The following is a 9630-nucleotide window of genomic DNA, read 5'->3' as shown; positions in this document are numbered from 1 at the left end:
ATTACAGCTGCCCCTATTCAATCAACTGGAGACCCGGAAAGAAGATGGCAACTGCTTTCGTACTTTCGAGGTATCAAGGGATTGAATACAATAAAAGCCCAAAAATTTGCACTGAAGTGAAGTGAAGTAACAATGTCTGTCAGAATCGGCAAAGAGGTGGTCTTGAAAGAAGAATCCGTCTGGTACGGTGAGAGTCAGTCTGAATACCGAAAAAGAATGTTAACTTGGATACCAAAATAAATGGTAACACAGAAATAACCATGGCCTGAATGCCGCTCATCAGTCTGAATACTGGAAATGACTTCGATCTGAACATCGGGAGATATGAGATTATTAATATCGGTCTGAACACCGAGAGGTTGGCCTGAATGCCATAAGTTGCGTCGACCTGAACGTCGGAAACTTCTTCGATTTGAACATCGGAAAATTGGCCTGAACGCCACAAGTTGCATCGACCTGAACGTCGGAAACTTCTTCGATCTGAACATCGGAAAATTGACCTGAATGCCACAAGTTGCATCGACCTGAATGTCGGAAACTTCTTCGATCTGGACATCGGAAAACTGGCCTGAATGCCACAAGTTGCATCGACCTGAACGTCGGAAAGTTCTTCGATCTGGACATCGGAAAGACTTGGCCTGAATGCCACTTCGATCTGAATATCGGGAATTGGCCTGAACGCCACTTCGATCTGAATATCGGAACACTGGCCTGAACGCCACTTCGATCTGAATATCGGAAATTGGCCTGAACGCCACTTCGATCTGAATATCGGAAATTGGCCTGAACGCCACTTCGATCTGAATATCGGAAATTGGCCTGAACGCCACTTCGGTCTGAATACCAGAAAATTGGCCTGAATGCCACTTCGGTCTGAATACCGGAAAAACTTCATGCCTGTCAGCATCGGCAGAAATAGGGAAAGATAATAGAGGCGGCGCATGGGCCAATGACACTTGCTGGGGATAACAAAGGTAAGTCATGAACAATCTTCAGTCTGAGTACTAGAAACAACTTCTAGCTTATCACTTGGGATACCGAGAATGTTTTATGCTTACATGCGTATGTTTGAATTTTTCAATGGCGTAATGCTCCATGAAAATGGAAATGCTACGCGATTTGGAAGGATACAATGCAATATGATTCTACATGCAGGGATGCGAAATGCTGGGTAGAATGCCAAGCTGAGGCAAGGGGATCTGCTGGGGAAATGATCACCATCTTCGGGACCCTGGCAAGGCTGCTGGAGATGCACAGCGCAAAGAATTATGTGGGGAAATGACCCGCCACACGGTGTTCTAGCAATGACGAAATGCCGAGATTCAGACTGGGGAGAGAACGACACTGAAAACCTGCTGTTGGGGAAAACGATAGTGGTTCTGGCAACCACGATCTGCGAGAGATGACTCAGCAGGGGAAGCAAACACTGATACGGTACCGAGGTTCTGCTTCAAGGAAAGAAAATATGGATCTGGCATTGGGATTATCGATCTGGCCTCGAACTCTAAGGAGCAGCCACTTCTGCTGGGAAGATACAGTCTGGCACTGTCAACTCCGCTGGGGATATATAGTCTGACACTGTCAACTCTACTGGCGAGTGTATGTCCTGAAACAAACGCTTGGGGAAGCACTGTCAACTCTGCTGGGGATTGAAGAATCCAACACTCTGATCAGCTCTGCAGGGATAAGACACCGAATTCGTCTGTTGGTGACCTCACTGGGGAAGATATTCACGATCATCTGCAAGGGGATTTTAAGGAAATGCCCCGAGGGTATCTGTTCTGAATAGACGATCCAAAGCACTTAAAATTTACAGCAATTTTAAATGTTTATTGAGCATGTACCTGTAAAGCCCTTATGTGTCATGATGCAATGTTTATCAAAAATTCGGACGTCATTTTTGCAAACAAAACAGTAAAATGAAAATGAAAACAGAGATATACTGAATAACATGATTTTATTGATTGAATGGCCTCTGAATAGGCATTTACATCAGGAAGCAATCCCTGGAAAGAGGTAATCGCACAAAAGATAAAAACAGAAATTAATCTAATGGCAATGTGAAATGGATTTCTATTGGGTTCCAATTCTGCTATGACTTGCTCGTCTTCAAGATCCTCCGGATGATCAGCCTTCTGAAAAGGTGATCGGACTGTTTCCTACCTTTCGAAAATTTCCAGTCATCGACATGAGATGAGATTCAGAACTAACTCAGAACGCAGTCATTCGCTTAATCCCTAACTTTTGCCTGGATCGCCCTTTTCGGGTTTTCAATCCACCGGGATACCCATTTTTGCCTAAGTTTCCTTTTCAGGTTTTCAACTTACCGGGTGTACGATCTTTTCATTTTTAATCCCTAATTTTTGCCCGAACCTTTTCATTTTCTTGGTTCGTCGGGATGCCCATTTTTGCCTGGACTATTCTTTTTACTGTCCAGCGGGTCTATTTTATGCGAAGTATTTTTTAACTGCGTCTGAGTTCACAGGGGAAGTGAAGTTTTCACCATCCATAGTTACAAGCATTAAGGCCCCACCATCAAAAACCTTGGTGACAATATACGGTCCATCATAGTTAGGAGTCCACTTGCCCCTGTGATCTGTCTGAGGAGGAAGGATCCTTTTCAACACTAAATCTCCGACTTGGAAACAACGAGGATGCACTTTCTGATCAAAAGCTCTCTTCATCCGACTCTGATACAACTGCCCATGACAAATGGCTGCCATTCGCTTCTCTTTAATAAGACTCAACTCATTGAACCTTGTCCGAATCCATTCGGCTTCGTCTAACTTGACATCCAACAGGACTCTTAGAGAAGGAATCTCCACTTCAACAGGTAGGACTGCTTCCATACCATACACCAGGGAGTAAGGGGTTGCCCCGGTCGATGTACGTACTGAAGTGCGGTACCCATGCAAGGCGAAAGGTAGCATCTCATGCCAATCTCTGTACGTGACGACCATCTTCTGCACAATCTTCTTTATGTTCTTATTTGCCTCCTCAACAGCGCCGTTCATCTTAGGGCGGTAAGGGGAAGAATTGTGATGTTGAATGTTGAAGTTCTGACACAACTCCTTCATCATTTTGTTGTTGAGATTAAAACCATTATCAGTAATGATTCTTTCGGGAATCCCATAGCGACAAATGATTTCTTTCTTGATGAAACGGGCAACCACATGTCTGGTGACATTCGCGAACGACGTTGCCTCGACCCACTTGGTGAAATAGTCGATGGCAACAAGGATGAAGCGATGCCCATTGGAAGCAGTCGGCTCAATCTTTCCAATCATGTCAATACCCCACATAGAAAACGGCCACGGCGAAGACATCACATTCAGATGATTCGGCGGTACATCCACCTTATCAGCATAAATCTGGCATTTATGACACTTCCGAGCATATTTGAAGCAATCTGATTCCATGGTCATCCAGTAATAACCCGCTCTCAACAATTTCTTAGCCATTGCATGTCCGCCGGCATGAGTACCGAAGGAACCTTCATGAACTTCCTGCATTAACATGTCCGCCTCGTGTCTGTCCACGCATCTGAGCAAAACCATGTCGAAGTTCCTCTTATACAGCACATCGTCTTTGTTCAAGAAGAAACTGCCTGCCAATCTTCTCAAAGTCTTTCTGTCGTTGTTGGATACCCCTGCAGGGTACTCTTGATTCTTCAGAAAGCACTTGATATCGTGATACCAGGGCTTGTCATCGACTACCAGTTCAGCGGCAAACACATATGCGGCCCTATCAAGGCGCATAACATCGATCCTGGGAGCATGGTTCCAACGAGTTACCTTGATCATGGAGGATAGAGTAGCAAGTGCGTCTGCCATCTGGTTCTCATCACGAGGTATATGATACAATTTTACTGTTGTGAAGAAAGTCAACAGTCTTCTCGTGTAATCTCTGTAGGGGACCAGAGTGGGCTGGAGAGTATTCCAATCACCATTCACTTGATTGATCACCAGAGCTGAATCTCTGAAGATGTCCAAAGTCTTGATTCTCAAATCAATGGCTTGCTCAATACCCAAGATACAGGTCTCGTACTCAGCTTCATTATTTGTGCACTCAAAAGTCAAACGAGCGGTGAAAGGTATGTGGGCACCTTTCGGAGTAGTAATAACAGCGCCAATTCCACTTCCTCTAGCATTGACAGCCCCATCAAACAACAAAGTCCACTTTTCGTTTGGATCAGGTCCCTCCTCAACAACTGGCTCTTCACAGTCTTTCATCTTGAGGAACATGATGTCTTCATCTGGAAAATCAAACTTCATCGGCTCATAATCATCAATCGGCTGCTGAGCAAGATAGTCTGACAGAATACTCCCTTTGATGGCTTTCTGGGATGTATACTGGATATCGTACTCTGTTAGTACCATTTGCCAACGAGCAACCCTTCTGGTGAGAGCTGGCTTCTCGAATATGTATTTGACTGGATCCATCTTAGAAATCAACAAGGTAGTATGGTTCAACATATACTGCCTCAGTCGGCGAGCAGCCCAGGCCAAAGCACAGCAAGTTTTCTCAAGCTGCGAATATTTGACTTCACAGTCGGTAAACTTTTTGCTAAGGTAGTATATGGCATGCTCTTTTCGACCAGACTCGTCATGCTGTCCCAATACACACCCCATCGAGTTCTCAGTCACTGATAGGTACATTATCAGAGGTCTCCCAGGAACTGGAGGTATAAGGATCAGAGGTTTCTGTAGATACTCTTTTATCTTCTCGAAAGCCCTTTGACAATCTTCATTCCACCTGATAGCCTGATCTTTCCTCAGCAATTTGAAAATTGGCTCACACGTGGCTGTTAGGTGAGAGATGAACCTTGCGATGTAGTTCAACCTTCCTAAGAAACCACGGACTTGCTTCTCTGTTCTTGGCTCTGGCATTTCCTGTATCGCTTTTACTTTGTCGGGATCCACCTCAATCCCTTTTCTGCTAACGATAAAACCCAGCAATTTTCCCGATCTCACCCCGAAAGTGCACTTGTTCGGGTTAAGTCTCAGTTTGAATTTCCTCAAACGCTCAAACAGTTTCTGCAAATTCACCAAATGTTCTTCTTCTGTCTGAGATTTGGCAATCATATCATCCACATAAACCTCGATTTCATGATGAATCATATCATGGAACAGAGTCACCATAGCTCGTTGATATGTTGCTCCAGCATTTTTCAGACCAAACGGCATCACCTTGTAGCAGAAGGTGCCCCATGGGGTTATGAAAGTTGTCTTTTCCATGTCTTCTGGTGCCATCTTGATTTGGTTATAGCCAGAAAATCCATCCATGAAGGAGAGTACCGAGAACTGAGCTGTATTATCCACCAAAACGTCGATGTGAGGTAATGGGAAATCATCTTTAGGGATAGCTCTGTTCAGATCCCGGTAGTCGACACACATCCGTACCTTTCCATCCTTCTTAGGTACTGGGACGATGTTTGCAACCCATGGCGGATAATTGGTGACTGCTAGAAACCCTGCATCCAACTACTTTTGTACTTCTTCCTTTATCTTGACAGCCATCTCTGGTCTTGTTCTTCTGAGCTTCTGCTTGACCGGAGGACAACCTTCTTTGAGAGGCAAGCGGTGTACCACGATGTCTGTGTCCAGCCCAGGCATGTCCTGATAAGACCAGGCGAAGATGTCAACGTATTCTTGCAGCAATTCAATCAGCCCTTTCTTCACATTGTCTTCTAAAGCAGCCCCTATCTTGATTTCTCTCTTGGCGTCCTCGGTGCCGAGATTAATCACTTCAACAGACTCTTGATGCGGTTGAATAACCCTTTCCTCTTGTTTTAATAACCTGGTAAGCTCTTCAGGGAGTTCACAGTCTTCATCATCCTCTTCTTCAGCTTGAAAGATTGGATTTTCAAAGTCGAAACGAGCCGTAGCAGAAACGTTATCAATAGGATCCGGTGATGTGCATCTGCATGTGTGATGGTATGTGCTTATGAGTGTGAACAAGAAGTGAAAACTAAACAAAACATTGCCATTTTTTTATTTTGAAAAACTGCAAAAATAGAAAGACAGGGAACGAAATATTTGAATGCAAAAATACGTCCTTTATTTATGATAAAAATGCAAGTGTCACATAGACGGGCCCTACAATGAGTCATTACACCCTGGGCGGAACGTAAGACTTGGATATGCATGAATAAACAAAGAAAATTACTCTTCAAGAAGAGTGACTTGGATAATCTCTTCAGAAGACCAATTGTTGATGACTTCACCCGGGATCCTCGGACGCACCCAGTTGTCAATGTCACAATCACTATCCCCATCTTCTTCGTTGACTGCAGAGACTTGACCATACTGAATGATGCCAGCACTGGAGAAAGTGATCGGCCTCTGAAGTGTTGTAGAAGTCAAAACTGGCTGATACCCAATCCCGAACTTATCTTCTTTCACTGGTAATTCCAACAGACGCCCCCAACCGGGAGCAACACCTGAATCCACCACGGCCCGTGCCTGCTTAAAGGATGAGATAGAGGCACCCGCTTTAACCTCTTCCACCGGAGTTGCATCATTGATTTGAACTGACTCAAAAGCCTGACACAGAGTCTCATGAATTTCACCTTCTACTTCTACATACTTGAATGTAGACAGGTTACTGACCAGGATGTCCTCCTCACCACAGACGGTGATAATTCGTCCGTTGACCGGAAACTTAATCTTCTGATGTAGAGTTGAAGAGACTGCCCCAGCATTATGGATCCAAGGACGACCCAGCAGGCAACTGTAGGAAGGACTGATATCCATCACGTAGAAGACAGTGTTGAAGGTTTGTGATCCAATCATAATTTGGCAATTCTACCTCTCCAAACACCGATCTCTTAGAACCATCGAAGGCTCTCACAATAAGATCTGAAGGTTTCAAGACCAAACCCTCTACTTCTAACTTCGACAGGGCTATCTTGGGTAGCACATTGAGAGAGGAGCCTGTATCCACCAGAACATGCGATAGCACGGTGTCTCTGCATTCCATCGAGATGTGCAGAGCCTTGTTATGATTGCGTCCGGCTGGTGTCAAGTCAGAATCGGCAAAACCCAACCCGTTGCCTGCATGCACATTGGCGACGATCCCTTCTAGTTGGTTTACCGAGATTTCTTGAGGTACATATGCAGCATTAAGAACCTTCAGAAGTGCCTCCATGTGTGCCTCCGAACACAACAGGAGTGAGAGAATGGATATCTTGGACGGAGTCTGAATCAATTGATCGACTACCTTGTAGTCGCTTTTCTTTATGATTCTCAGAAGCTCGTCCACATCCTTTGCAAAAGTGGGCTCAGAACCATCCTGGGGTGCCGAGGTACCCTCATTCACGACTTGCTTGCCTTTGGTTTTCTCCACAGCCTCAGCATTTTCAGCTTGGATAACCGGTGGTGAGAACAATCTACCACTCCTGGTGAATCGGCCGATTCCACCGACATTATCCACTGCGGGACCGTCAAGTTCAGGCTTCTGACCCTCTTCTACTTTCAGTGGCCGTTCCACCCTATGATCGTGCTTATACACGCTCCCCCCATAATGCCACGGAATGGCCCTTTCACTGGTGAAAGGTAAAGGACCAGGGATTGTGATGGTCATAGTAGATCGTCGCACTGGTGGCACGGGTTGCGCTTCTGGCATACTGATCTGATTAGTTGGGTAGAAAATAGTGATAGTAGCAATATCACAGTCGCACTCGGAAACCTCATTCATTGAAATGCAAGCATCCGAAACATCGGGATCAAGTTCAATTACATCAGGATCAACCACATTGGAAAAAATAAATACATCATCATGGATTACAGAATCAGTAGGAACAACATCTGCAAATTCATTAGTAGCATCTTCAAACCCTTCTTCCTCAACCCCTTCCACAGACTCTTGGACAGACAAATCTTCAACCTGGAGGATACCTTTGTCGAGCAAGGCCTGGATACCCTGTTGTAGCTTCAAACAACCTCCACTCTGAGTGGCACAATCCAAACAACCCTTCCTACAACCGGGGAAAACATTGGCCTTCAGCAAGCATCCTTTGATATCCAACAATGGAGTCTTCAACTTCAACACATCCTTAATGGACTTGGCTTTTCCCTCTATCATGTTAACGTCCGCACCACCATGCTGGGGCATGGGATTGTTAACGACATTCGGAGCCGGTGCAAGGTCGATGGCCTTTGAATCTATGAGGTCTTGAACTACGTGCTTAAAAGCTTTGCAGTTCTCAATATTGTGGCCAGATGCCCCAGAGTGGAAGCTACACCTAGCGTTGGCGTCGTAACCCACCGGAAGTCTACCAACAGGAGGAGCCAGAGTGCGCAGTTGCACAAGTTGTAGTTGTTGAAGACTAGAAAGCAACTGAGCGTACGACATTGGAAGGGTGTCGAAACGCCGGTCCATCATCCTTTGCCTCTGTTGATAAGCGGGTCTGTTACCCAGTTGCTGCTGCTTATGATACTAAGCTGGTTGACGCTGTGATTGTTGTTGTTGTAGTGGCGCTGCAGCTGGAATGGTCACAGCCGCAACATACGGTTGTTGATGATAGTTCTGAAAGTTATTCCTCCGGTTATCCCTGTTCTGATAAGAAGATATGGCACTTGTATCCCCTTCTCTCCTCTTCTGTCCCTGAATGAACGACTTCTTCACCCCTGATGAGGATCCACCTCCACTCTGGCTCTTATAGGTCTTTAGGTAATTCTCCACCCTTTCTCCAGTAGAGACCACATCAGCAAAGTTGGAAGCATTGCACCCCACCAGACGCTCCAGATAAGGTCCAGGCAACGTATTCATGAACATGTTGGCCATTTCCTTTCCCAACATAGGAGGCTGAACACGGGAAGCTGTATCCCTCCAGCGTTGAGCGTATTCCCTGAAGCACTCATTGCTTTTAAGAGACAGATTCTGAATTTGAGTTCTGTCCGGAGCCATGTCTGCATTATACTGATACTGCTTCACGAAAGCCTCTGCCAAATCCCTCCAGCAACGGATGTGGGCTCTGTCCAGCCTCATATACCATTCCAAGGATGCCCCAGCTAGGCTATCCTGGAAGAAGTACATAAGTAGCTTCTCGTCATCAGAGTATGCAACCATTTTACGGAAATAGGCTTGCACGTGAGTTTTGGGGCAAGAGTTGCCATGGTATTTGTCAAATATCGGGACCTTGAATTTCGGTGGCACTCTCACACCTGGGACCAGCCCCAAGTCAGCAACATCTACTCCCAGAAGATTCTGTCCTTCCACTGCTTTCAACCTCTCTTCCAATCTTCTAAACATGGGGTCCATGCCAAAGTCTTCCTGATGTAAGGGGAACTGATCATCCTGACCATCCTGAATGGGTTGTTGATCTAGGTTGACATGCGGGATCGGGATAGGCCCCGGTCCATTGGGACCATTAGCCTCTCCAGTTGGAGGATCAGCCAACGTCTCCGGTTGAGTAATAGGGGGATCCATCTGCACCAACAATCTAAGCTCCTGCTGTCCTTGAGCCACCCCTTGAACCAAATCCATGAATTGATTCATGCGAATCTTCATCTCGGCGAGCTCTGCTTGTAGGCTCTCCATCGCTCTCTGTTGATTCCTTCGGGTACCGTATCGGTGAATGCCTGAGTCAGCTATCCTGCTAGTGGGACACCAAACAATATGAGAACA

This window comes from Lathyrus oleraceus, chromosome 2, assembly GCF_024323335.1.
Source record: "Lathyrus oleraceus cultivar Zhongwan6 chromosome 2, CAAS_Psat_ZW6_1.0, whole genome shotgun sequence".
Lineage (NCBI taxonomy): Eukaryota > Viridiplantae > Streptophyta > Magnoliopsida > Fabales > Fabaceae > Lathyrus > Lathyrus oleraceus.
The sequence above is the reverse complement of the archived record's forward strand: the minus strand, read 5'-3'. Positions refer to the sequence as shown.